We start from the raw sequence: 13,695 nt of genomic DNA on the forward strand, positions 1-13,695 counted from the left end.
GCTCAGTGGGGAGCCTGCTTCTCCCTCTCCCTCTGCTGCTCTGCCTGCTTGTGCACCCTCACTCTCTCTGTCAAATGAATACATCAAATCTTCAAAAAAATAAAAATTTAAGAAGTCGAGAAAGAAATGTGTACGTTGTGTATGATTAAATGTGGGCCCTCAAATTTTGCAGGCGGGGTCCTTGAAAGCACCCTGGACGTAGAGGTGTGTTTGTGTGCTTGTGACTTTTGAAGCAGGTTGCAGTGAGAAGGGAAGGGCTCTCGCAGGGGAGAACTGTGGGAGAGGGTGAACATCTCCTTTTAGTGACTCTAACTTGTTCACGGCTGCTTGAATCACTGGACCTGTGCGGATTCTTGGAACTGCAATTCATCCTCAGAATAATCCGTATTTTTTTTTTTTTTAAGATTTTATTTATTTATTTGACAGAGAGAGATCGCAAGTAAGCAGAGAGGCAGGCAGAGAGAGGAGGAAGCAGGCTCCTGGCTGAGCGGAGATCCGGATGTGGGGCTCGATCCCAGGACTCTGGGATCATGACCTGAGCCGAAGGCAGAGGCATTAGCCCACTGAGCCATCCAGGCGCCCCGAATAATCCGTATTTATTTTAAGAAACCACTCCAAGGAGTAAATGTTAAAAACAAAAACAAAAATAGAAAGCCCAGCACGTTGGACTGAGTAGAGCCCAAGTTCCTATTTCTTAAAAAGATAGAAGTGTACTTCCTGGAGCACAAGGTCGACGCACTCACCCTGTCCCTGGGTCTGTCGCCGGGATCTGTCGATTCAGCGGGAAACACAAGAGTCCGCGGGCTGCGCGGGGCCTGACTGTGCGCGAGGCTCGGTTCAGCTTCCCAAAGCACCATCATGGATACACGGGCGAGGACGGAGCCTCGGCTCTTGGGGTTCTAGCTTCTCTCCGATTTCTTCCTAAGTTACATCTGTTTGTTATTCTTAAAGTTTTCTGGGTAACTATAAGCAACAGACCTTGTCAGTTCCTCTTGAGATCGCCCACTACTCCCCACCCTTATTTCTCACCTCCCAGCATCCTGTTTGTCTCCCTGACTGTCCCCCGCCCCACCCCCACCCCCGCCCAGCTTTTAGCCATGTTTTGCTTCCCTCAGGTAGTAAATTTTAAATTTCTGTCTTTGTCAGTGTTCTTCATACCACAGGAGGCCTGCCGTAGATTCATTTTGTGTTCACTGGCTTATGATTGCTTCTCCTGTGAAAAATTTTAAAATGTGTGCCATGGACATTCCAATGTGTGTCTCCCCCACCTTGTCTTGAAGACCCTGTACTTCCAGAAAATTTGGAAGAGTAGAGAGCCTAAGAGAAAATATGGGAAACTTTGAATGGATGGACAGGGTCTTTTTTGGTGAGTTTTGCCTATTTAAAATTACTCTGTTTTGATAGGAACAAAAAAATCTGCAATGTATACTGTGTTTATACTCACATTGGGATAATCTTTAGCTTATTAAATTTTAAAGAATATTTTGGCCTGTCCAGCCTGTCCATAATTTTATATGAACTATTTACACTTACATTTCGATTTTACTCAGTATTATTGCAAATGGTTCTATCAGCTATTAAACGGTATTGAATCCGGCCTCTCTTAAGTCTTGCAGGTTTAGAGAAACACTAAAAAAGTTTTTGTTTTGTTTTTTTTTTTTGTTTTAGAATACCAGCATGAAAAAGTCACCAGTACCCCCCTGAATATATGGTTCTGCCTAGTAGTGGTATCTTCACAGGAGAGAAAATTCATTTTCTAAAAAAAGGAGGAAAACGCTTTCAAACTCATTAAATACATCTTTTGCTACACAGTAATTTATCTAATCAGTTTCTTTTTCTCTGCTGAAGATAAGAAAAATAGAGACTCAAAAGAGCAGAAATGGACCATGATGTATTTTTAACCCCCTTTCTCCTAATACTTTGTAAATGTCTGAAAGGTTAAGATTCCCTCCAGATACACACATTTTCTTTCCTTTCCATGTTTGTTTATTTGGCGAATTTCTCAAATACAATTCACTTTCTTTCATTTAGTGCTGAAAAGACAAGGGCATCTTAAGATCCCAAGAAGATTCAGGAAACAGGAAAGGTCTCCACAAGGGTTTATTACCATGTCCCAGGAGAGATGATTTTGGTAGAATCTTAGTTTGCTTCCCCTTCTTGCCACCCCCCAAATTTCTCAAGGTGTTCCCTGTTCTGTTGCCTTTGAAGGTACTTTGCCAAAAGTCTAGTCCTCAGGACTTTGTGATTCTGATTAGATGATGGTTCTAAGAAATGAATAGTGCCATTTGGATGATAACATCTGTCACATTTCCTAATGTAGTTTCCTTTACTTTCTTCTGTACTTCAAGCAGAAGTACACTTAGAGCCTTAAAAACAAACAAACAAGCAAACAAACAAAAAACCCAGCTAATTTTATCTTAGACCATTTGGTACCGATGACCTGATGAAGATGTATTGTCTAATTCAGACACAGTGATTGCTATGTCTGATGCCTGCCCCAATAGCACTGTTGATTATGTTATTTCAAGTCTGGATAACAGTCTTTTTATTCCATAGTCTTTACAAACTAGAAAAGGAAAGCAATATTTGTTCAGCTCATTTTAAAGAAAATGTTTCTTGTATTATTTTTTTAAATGAGTCTAATTCAGATTTTCCTTTTGAATCTAAGAAAGAAATATTCCAAAAGAGTTTTAAGAATTGTTTTTATACTCTAGAATTATCTACCCCCCTCAGCTTCTCTGTGCAATTTATATTTTTAGTTAGCTTGACCTCCGATAAGTTGTTTGTAAGCTAATTAGGGTAAGGGTTTTATCTTTTTATAGCTCCTGTTACAATTCTTTATACTTAACAGACAGTTTTGTATTATCCCAAGAGCTAACTGACTTTACAATTTAAATAACTTGTTTTCTCATTAGAACTTAAGTATCTATATAAGGACGTTGCTACTCTGATTTATATAGTGTCAATTTGTATTTTTATGTTTTATACCTTATTACATATTACTTGCTTTAGTATCTCTGAGTTATGTTCCTGAAAATGTAAGCTTTATTCAAGACAGTGTTTATTAGAGCCTAACATTTTAGGGAAAATATTATAATTAAATGTTATATTTAAAATATTGTAATTAAAAATCCATTCAGAGTGTCCTTTTTATAACACATAAAAATGGAGAGAGAATGAGAATAGGGATTAAAAAAGGAATGGCCATGAAAATAATCAAAGATGGCGACGTCCATGCTTACGCGTGAGGTTAAGGCCCTCCTTCTCCAATTATCTTCAGTTTTCATTGTTGCTTGGATCCAATTAAATGAAAAGAAACATAATAGGATTTGTAAAGGTCCTATGAAGATGAGATCAAGTGGTCAGAAAGCAACTCGAGGAATATTACATTTTTCCTAAAGGTTTTGCCTTAAATCAAGAAAAAAGACTTCCTTATAGTGGCCCACGTATTGTTATCAAGGGAATCAGAAAAATCACTGACTGTGAAAAACAACAATAACACAAAAAGTAATTAGTTCTGTACAGTATTTCTTTTAGCTGTGATTGTACAAACATGCTCTAGCTATTTGCTGAAGCCCACAGAGGCAGAGACCGAGCGAATTCCCGCATCCTGCTGCTGATTTGGTTATCTGAGGTAAGTGGCTATTTGATCAAAAACACACCCAGAGAAAAGAGAGTAAGAAGTCCTTAGATAGGAAACTCTCAATGTTAATTAAACCGGCATTATTCAAATATAGGGCATGGTGGATGTTTATTAGATTGATCGGCAATGGTCGTGCTATACTTTTGGGGGCTGTGACATCAGACTAACAATGTCATTACTATTCCCTATTTCCCACTTGCGGGAGGATTTGTGCCCAAGTACATAAAAGAGAGTTGGATTTTCCAGTGCTTTCTCTGGCACTTCATACTGTCAGGGCTGTGGCTGGGTGTGAACACTGATATGCTGTTTTCCAGTGATTTAATTCAAAATCTATTTACAATATTTGCTGACCCCTACTTAGATAGGGGTGGAATTGGGTATTTTTCAAGGTTCCTGTCCTCAGAGACCTTAGTCCAAAATGGAAACCAGACACATATCTTCACACCAAGATAACTACTGGTATGAGGAAGTAAGTGATATATTTTCTGAATGGTAGTCCAAAATAAGTGTGGTATCACTGTGGCTTCAGAGGGTCTGGAAAAGCTTCCTGGGAGAGCCGCTGAGCCTAGAAACACGAGGTAGCCAGAAGAGGCCCAGGCCACTGTGGTTCCAACAAGGGGCGGGGGGGCTTGTGGACTTGGGGAACAGGTTTTAAAGACCAGTGAGAGCTAGATGGGACAGTGCTTAAATTTAGGCCAAGGAGTGGAGACGTCAAACATTTGAAAAGTTAGATTATCCAAGGCCAGCTTGAGTATCACATTTTGCCCTGTTCAATTAAGATATCTGCTAAGTGCGATTCAATATTTAAAGTTTTGCAACGCTTATGTAAATACATTTACGTAACTTTGTTTTCCTCAGATTATATCCTGATATGGTATTTGGAAAATAACATAATTTATTCAGTCATAAAATATTTGCTGACTCTCGTGCCAAGTACAAGACTGAACATTTATGTAATATTTCAACAATTACTTATTAGGGGTACTTGGGGGTACAACATAGAACAAAAAGAAACATCTCTGTCCTCATGGAGCTTGTATTCTAGTGGTATCTTAGTTTGCGGGGACTGCCACAAACTGTCTTAAACAACAGAACTTACTTCCTCACATATACAGAGACTAGAAACCTGAGATCAAGCGATCAGCCAGACTGGTTCCGTGTTAGGACCGTGAGGGAAGGATCTATCCTAGGCCTATCTCCCTGGCTTGTGGCCATCTCTCCTTGTGTCTTAAATTGTCTTCTCTCTATACTTGTTTGTATCTAAACTTCCTCTTCTTACAATGACACCAGTCACACTGGGTTAGGGCCCACCCTCATTTTAACTTAATTACTTTGGAAAGACCCTATTTGCAAATACAGTCACATTCTGAGGAGCTGGGGGTAAGGACTTGAACATACACATTTTGGGAAGGACACAGTTCAGCCCATAACAAGAGGGCATTGATGTCAGAGCAGTGAATCAAGTCTAGAACGTGGGTGGTCTTGGTCTCTGTGTGCCAGGCACAGTTCCAGGCATGCTCATGTCCCTCATCGCATTTAATGCAGTAACCAGCCCCGGAGGTAAGTATAGTTCCCCAGACTTTACAATGAGGAAACTGAGGGCAGACCACGTTAGTTCTTAGGGGTGTTTGCTTGAGCGGCACCGTGCTTAATGTTTTCATTGGTGAAGGCCTTGGAAAGGAAAATTGAGCTGTGACTGAATGTGTAGGCTATATATTTGTGGCTGATTCAGAGTCAGAAGCAATTTCTGAATGTTAATGTAAAGAGGGAAGGGTCTTTTCATTTTTATTTTTTAACATTAGGTTCTCAGAAAAAAAGATAAAAATAATATTTGATAATTAAGTATCTCTTTTCTCTATAAATAATCTTGTATATTATTTTATGAGTATTATATATAGTAACACATTATTACAAATAACCACAGTTATTTATAGTAAATATATAGCTATCTATTAAATAAATGCTCCATTTTTTATAGCAATGATCACTTCCTTTGGATTAGCTAGATTCAGGTAAAGTTCCAGGTCACTTCTGACCCACACCTTTTCATTCATCTCCAGACTAGGAAGCTCGCCTCAGCACTACTCCTATGGGAGGAATCCTCATATTATCTGTTTTGCCTGTTTCCATCGTGATGCTCCTCTGGTGGACAGATTCAGATTCAGAAACTTATGGAGGGCGTACTGTCATACGGCAGGCAATTTCATGGAAATCCGCGTGGTTCATAAATATGGAAAACCAAAGGATAATACGCATTTTTTATGAGCACCAATTTTTATGCAGTTATTTTACAGGGAAAAAAGTACTTTTTCTTTTTTTAACTTAAGGTAACCAGTGGATAGTTTAAAATGTAATTTAAATATTAAAACAGGGATGTCTGGGTGGTTCAGTCAGTTGTGTCTGCCTTCGGCTCAGGTTGTGATCCCAGGGTCCTGGGATCGAGCAGCACATGGGGCTCCTTGCTCAGTGGGGAGCCTGCTTCTCCCCTGCCCCCTCTGCCTGTTCTGCCTGTAGCTCTCCCTGCTCCTGCTCTCTCTCTGACAAATAAATAAATAAAATCTTTAAAAAAAATAAATATTGAAACAATATAGGTATATATTAGAGTCCAAAATGCAACATTTGTATGAACTTTCAAGATGAAACTCATTTAAAGGGAGTGGCTTTTGTTGGGAGTTGTGCCTTTAGCTCAAAAGAGATGTGAACTTGCTCTTCTCCTTCCGAGGGCTGGGGCTCAGAAGCCCCAGGGGCTGCCGGAGCCCTGGGGCAGGGGGTGGGGTGGGGTGGGGTGGGGTGGGGTGAGGGGGTTGGGCCTCAGGAGAAAGCGTTTGAAAAGTTCTGAAATTTTCTTCATTCCGTCTTCTTAACAACCATGCGAGGTATATTATCCTCATTTAAGACATCAAAAAACAGAAGTTTGGGTAAATTATCTTGCCCTAGTTTACACAGTGAGTAAATAGCAGAGGCAGGTGTTAAATTCACACTTTCTGAGTCCAACACCCAGGCATTTCATACTGTACTACATCCACTCCTTGGATGAATGAGGCTTCTGTCCTCCCGAGGCTGCAGAGACCTCACTGCTCTGCATGTCCACATGGTCCAACCTCATTTACTCATGGATTCATGCATTTATTTGTGCATTTAATCAATCAATACATCAATAAATATTGAGAGCTTACTATGTGCCAGGTTTCGTGCTGGGTCTGGAAGACACAGGGATTAGCAACAAAGGCAGAACATAGTTCTCTCCCTCGTGGAATTTACAGTCTCGTGGAAGAACAGACGTTAAACAAATACCGCAAAACACTTGTTCATAAATTGATTGACAGGGGTGCCTGGGTGGCTCAGTGTGTTCAAGCCTCTGCCTTCGACTCAGGTCATGATCCCGGGGTTCTGGGATCGAGCCCCTGCTGAGCAGAGAGCCCGCTTCCCTTCCTCTCTCTCTCTGCCTTCCTCTCTGCTTACTTGTGATCTCTGTCAAATAAATAAATAAAATCTTGAAAAAAAAAATTGATTGGCATTATGAAGCGAAAAATAGGGTACCATGAGAAGAAAGCAACAGGTGAGTTAATTCAGATTAGTGATCAGAGAAGACCTCTTTAAGGAAGAGACCTTGGATCTGAGGTTTTGAGCATGACTTAGAAAGAGGAAAACTTTTTTTGCCCTTGAAGTTGTTACAAATGGCCATCCTACACAACCCATCACTTCATTTCCCTCTGTCTTCATTAGATTCCCTCCTTCTCCACAGCAAGATCAAATCCTGCCCTCAGCCACTCCATTTATTCTTTTCTATTCTCTCCGTCCAACTCTTCTGTCCCTTCATCATCGAGCATCAACTATGAGCCCGGCACTACTGCGCCCTGAATCCTTTTCTTTTTCATCTTCACTCTCTTCTTTTTTCTCCTTTGACTGCTTTAACTTTCTGATTCTTTTTTTTTTTTTTTTAAAGCTTTATCTTTTCGAGTGGGGTAGGGGTAGAGGGATAGGGAGACAGAATCTCAAGCCGACTTTCCGCTGAGCACCAGCCCAACTTGGGGCTTGATCTCATAACGCTGAGATCATAACCTGAACTGAAATCAACGGTCGGATGCTTAACTGACTGAACCACCCAGGTGTCCCTAACCTTCTGATTCTTGAATCTATTTTTGACTCACATATTCAGTCTTCTGCCTTTCCCAGACCAGTCACTTCCCTTCCCTTGGGCTAAATTATCATTTCTATTCCTGTTTTCAACAAATGCATACTTTCCTCACATTTTTCTGAAATTTTTATAATCAGGTGCAAGAAAATTAATGAAATTTTGTTTGTTTGTTTGTCAACTACTTAGTATTTTCATCCCTTAACACAGAATTATCACTAATATAAAAAACAAACATCTAGGAATCTCTCTTTCTCTACCTTTCTACCTATATCTATCATCTGTTTCTATTTGGGACCATTTCTTTCTTTTAACTATAAACTCCTAGAGATGGGCAGATCTATCTGTGTAAGTTAATATAAAATCTGGAGCTAATAGTAATAACTTCTTAAGCTTTTCATATGCTTTTAAAAGAGGCAAGGCACATCCTTTATGGGTCTGCTAATATGCTTGATGTAACTCTGATATAAAAGTACAAATGAGGGGCACCTGGGTGGCTCAGTGAGTTAAGCTTCTGCCTTAGGCTCAGGTTGTGATCTCAGGGTCCTGGGATCAAGCCCCACATTGGGCTCTCTGCTCAGTGGGAGGCCTGCTTCCTCTTTCTCTCTCTCTGCCTACTTGTGATTTCTGTCTGTCAAATAAACAAATAAAATCTTTAAAAAATAAAAAATAAAATAAAAGCACAAATGAATTCAGAAATGCATAGATCAAGATTAGCCTGGTTTTACCTTCTCCTATAAAGTAATTTCTGTCCTTTCTGTCATAACCTGGACATAAAAAACCCAAGTCAGCAATAATACAGCATATCATCAACTATTTAGGCAAATATATGCTTACTTCTCTATCTCCACACAAGTCAGACAAATCCAACAAACTTCCTTTGGAAAGTCTGAAAACTCAGAGTATGCTATCTAAAAAGTTCCACCTAACCAAAGGCAAGTAGAGGGGATTTCTCTTTCTAGGCATGATGGAGTAACAAAGATCAGACTTCAATGCTCACCATAAGTAATTAGAAAGCTGGATAAAATATGAAACAATCTTTTTCAGACATTGAGCAATAGTCTGCATAGGATTATGATTACTGACAGAAGAGAAACAAGTGAACTCAGTAATTCCCCTGGCTTTCTGCCTAGAAGAACTTTCTAGACTGTACAGTCAGGAACAGGGACTCAAATGGATCCTGATAGCCTTGCTGAGTTGATAAAATGCAGGCCAGAGTTTAAGGAGGCTGAGATGGCTAGAGGTAGTGTGGCAGAGTTCTGGGAAAGAGGAGACTATGCAGAAAAATTGCTCCAGAAATATGTACAGGAATCTTTTGAATCTTTGCTGAGTACCAAGACACAAGTGTATAGAATGACAGTCCACAAGTTTGGATAGAAAAGACTGGTGAGTTGTAAGCTGAATTAATCTCAGGGCACACACAAACTGGGAGAAAGTTTGGTTAGCCAAAGGAGAGAATCCTTGTTCATCCTTGGAACATTCAGAGGATACCCTAACATCATCATATGTTAGGAATAGTTCTGAACTATCCTTTGAGTGAGATACTCTAGAACAGGGGTTGGAAACTTTTCTTAAATTTAGAGAACACAATCATTTTGGGTTGTGGGTCATATGGTCTTCATCACAACTACTCAAATCTGCCCTTGTAGTGTGAAAGCAACCATAGAAAATACATAAGTGAATGGGTGTGGCTGTGTTCCAGTAAAACTTTATTAGCAAAAAACAAGTGGCCAACCTGTGAGCTGTGGTTTGCTGACCTCTGCTCTAGAGCAGCACTGTTCAATAGAAATATAATGCAAGCCACATATGTGGTTTTAAATGTCTGGTAACCACAGTACAAAGGAAAAACATATAGGTAAACAATAATATATTTTACTTAATTCTATAAATCCAAACTATTATCAATTCAACTTGTAGTCAATATAAAAATTATTAATGAGGAAGTTTGTGTTTTTTCTCAAAATAAGTCTTCAAAATGTGTTGTGTATTTTATACCTATAGCAAGCACATCTTAATTCAGATTAGTCACATTTTAATAGCCACATACAGTTAGTGACTACCACAGCACTTGATAACACATTGGATAGCACAGCTCTCACCCCTTTCTATTAAAGCTTAAAGACAGGTCTCAAAGGAATCAAACTGATGGAACAATTAAGTTCACTGCCCAATGCTCTTCCAAGGAAGACAACACAATAAAGACACTTAATTATGTAACAATAACAATGTCAGGATTAAACAAAAAATCACTGGACATGCTTAAAAGCAAGAAAAAAACTACAAGAAGAAAAACAATCAGTTAAGGGAAACAAACCTAGCAATGACAAAATAATGGAATTAGCAGACATGATGTTAAGACAGATTTTATTATTATGTATAAGTATTTAAAGGAAAAAATTATCAGAAGAAAAATATCAGAAGAAATAATACCCAAAACACTACAAAATTCAGTGGAAATTATATTTAATAAATCCAAGAAGCTTAAAAACCCATGAAAAAAAAAAGACCAAGTCACACAATAATCAAATATCTGAAAACCAGTGTTGAAAAGAAAATCTTAAAGGCAGTCAGAGGAAAAAAAAACAAAACAACAACACATTAAGTACAGAGAAATAGACATAAAAATGATTATAGACTTCACCTCAGAAATTTAGCAAGCCAGAAGACAAATCAAATAACACCGTTAGAGTGCTGAAAGAAAAAACTCAACTTGGAATTCAATACTGATGGAAATAGCCTTCAAAAACAAAAGTGAAATAAGGGTGCCTGGGTGGCTCATCAGTTGAGTGTCTGACTCTTGGTTTCAGCTGAGGTCATGATCTCAGGGTCATGAGATCAAGCCTCACATCCAGCTCTAAACTCAGCAAGGAGTCTGCTTGAGATTCTCTCATCTCCCTCTGCCTGTCCCCTTGTTCATACACAGACACACACACTCTCACTCTCAAATAAATAAATAAGTAAAAACATTATTAGACAAACAAAATTTGAGGAACTTTGTTGCCAGCATATATATACTAAAAGAAAAGTTAAACAAAATTATTTAGGCAAAAGCAAAATGACAACAGATGGAAATTTAGAATACCAGAAATGGTAAATATGTGAACAATAGAAAAGATTTGTTTCCTCATTTTAAAATTTCTTTGAAAGCTAATAACCACATAAAGCAAAAATAATAACAATGTATTTTTGAGATTCATCAAATGCATAGAAACAGTATGTATGACAATAGATTGAAGGACAGAATGAGAGCAGTGGAAGTCTAGAGTATTAAGTATTTTATGTTATATATGAACTTAAGTATTTTAGAGTATTTTATGTTATATATGAACCGGCATAATACTATTTGAATGTAAATTATGAGTTAAGATGCATATTGTAAAGTGTAGAGCAATCACTAAAATAAAATAATAAAATAATTCTCTTCAACAGTGGAGATAAAGTGGAATATTAAGCAGTACGAATTAACTCAAAAGAAGAAGGAAAAGAAAAAGTAACAAGAAAAGATGAGACAAAATGAAAACTGATAGTAAATGGTAGACTTAAACTCAACCATATTGATAATTATACTAAATGTAAATGGTCTGAAGACTCCAATTAAAAGTCAGAGATTGACAGACTAGATAAAAAATTAAGATTCTATTATATGCTGTGTAGGAACAAACCACTTCAAATATATAGACAGGATAGGTTAAAACTAAGAGGAAAAAAAAAGATATACTGTACAAACATAAATTATAAGAAAGTTGGAGTGGCTATATTAGTATCAGATAAAGCATGCAAGATAAAAAGAATATACTAGGAATAATGGGAAAGTATGCAGTTTATTGGGGGGAGATATGACAATCCTAAATGTAATAGAGCTTGAAAATACGTGAAGCAAAACCTGGAAAATAAGTCAGGGTTCTGGGAAGCACTTAAATTCTCTGAAGTGAATCAGTTGGGTGGATTTGGGAAAATCATTTAATCTGTGAATAAAACTTTACTCCCTTGTAAAATAAAAATAGTCACACAATATTTCATGGGTATTTTGTGAAGACTAGATAAAAGTATATATGAAAATAAAAACAAAAACAAAAACAAAACAAACCTGAACTGAAAGGAAATTTAAAAATCTGCAGTGACAGTTGGAGTCTTCAACACTTTCCACTTATAGTCAATAAAGAAAGAAGGCAAAATCAGCAAGGCTATTGAAGACTTGAATGATAACATCAATCAACTGTACCTAATTGACATTCATAGAATACTCTACCCACAACAGCAGAATTATGTGTTTTTTTAAAAAATTCACCTGGAACATTAATTAAGAGAGACCATATGTTAGTCACAGAACAAGTTTAAACAAATTTTAAAATATTTAAATCATAGGGTCTGTCCTCTGACCACAGTGAAATTAAATTAGAAATCAATAGCAGCTATTTGGGAAACCTCCAAATATTTAGGAATCAAATAGCATACTTCTAAACAACACATGGGCCAGAGAAGAAATCACAAGGGAATTTAAAAAATATTTTTAACTGAATGAAAAGGAAAACACATCAAAATTTATGAGATGTAGTTGAAACAGAGTCTTAAAGGAAATGTAAAGCATTATATGTTAATATTAGAAAACAAGAAAGATTTAAAATCAATAAGAATCTATCTAAAAAAAACAAGAAAAGAATATATGTTGGCTAATTGAATTTAAATTTTAAAAATAAAAAAAAAAAGTGAAAGAAGAACAAATTAAACCTAAAAAAAAAAAAATAGAAGGGAGAAAATAACAAAGATAAAAGCAGAAATCAATGACATATAAAACAAAATAATAGTGAAAATCACTGAGACCAAAGGCTAGTTGGAGAATTTCAACAAAACTTATAAACCCCTCGCTCGATACATTAAGGAAAAAAAGGGAGAAGACACAAATGATCAATATCAGTTACATACTACAGATGCTACTAATATTACAAGGACAATAAATAAATATTATGAAAATTTGTTGTCAATAAATGCAACAACTTAGATGAATGGGCAAATTTCTTAGAAGACACAATTTGCCAAATATGACTGCAGAAGAAGTAGAAAACCCAAAGAAGCCATGTATTGCATAAAGAAATTAAATGTGTAAATTTAAAAATTTTCCGGGACGCCTGGGTGGCTCAGTTGGTTAAGCAGCTGCCTTCAGCTCAGGTCATCATCCCGGCGTCATGGGATCGAGTCCCGTATCGGGCTCCTTGCTCCGCAGGGAGCCTGCTTCTCCCTGACTCTCCCTGCCACTCTGTCTGCCTGTGCTCGCTCTCGCTTGCTCTCTCTCTGACAAATAAATAAATAAAATCTTTAAAAAAAAAAAGAATTTAAAAATTTTCCACAAAGAAAACTTTAAGACCAGAAGGTTTCACTTGTGAATTCTATCAAATATTTAAGAAACATACCAACATTTCACAAACTGTTTCAGAAAATGGGAGAATGGAATACTTTCCAACTCATTTCATGAGGCCAGCATCACCTTAATATGAAAATCTGAGAGTGAGTTATAAGAGAGAAAAAATGAAACAACATGAGACCAGTATGACCCATGAACATAGGCACAGGAATTCTTAGCAAAATACTAACAAATTGAGTCCAACAATCTCTAAGAGGAACAATACATAGTGGTTGAGGGGTTATTTCAGAAATGTTGAAAATCTAGAGAAAGACCTCTGAAGGGAGGTGTATGCCAATGGGAAGTAAAAAGTAAAAAGGGAGCATCATTAACTTCCATAGTCTTGATTTTCATCGTTTTAACAGCTGGCATTTCTGAACATTTACCACACTCCAGGAAGCAGGTTCAGAGCAGTATATGAATTCTCTTGTTTAATTTATAAGAACCCTATGTGGTAGATACTATTGTTGTGCGCATTTTATAAATGAGTAAAGCAAAGCAGAGAGAAACCTCAAAACC

Source organism: Mustela nivalis (genome assembly GCF_964662115.1).
Source record: "Mustela nivalis genome assembly, chromosome: 4".
NCBI classification, from domain to species: Eukaryota; Metazoa; Chordata; class Mammalia; order Carnivora; family Mustelidae; genus Mustela; species Mustela nivalis.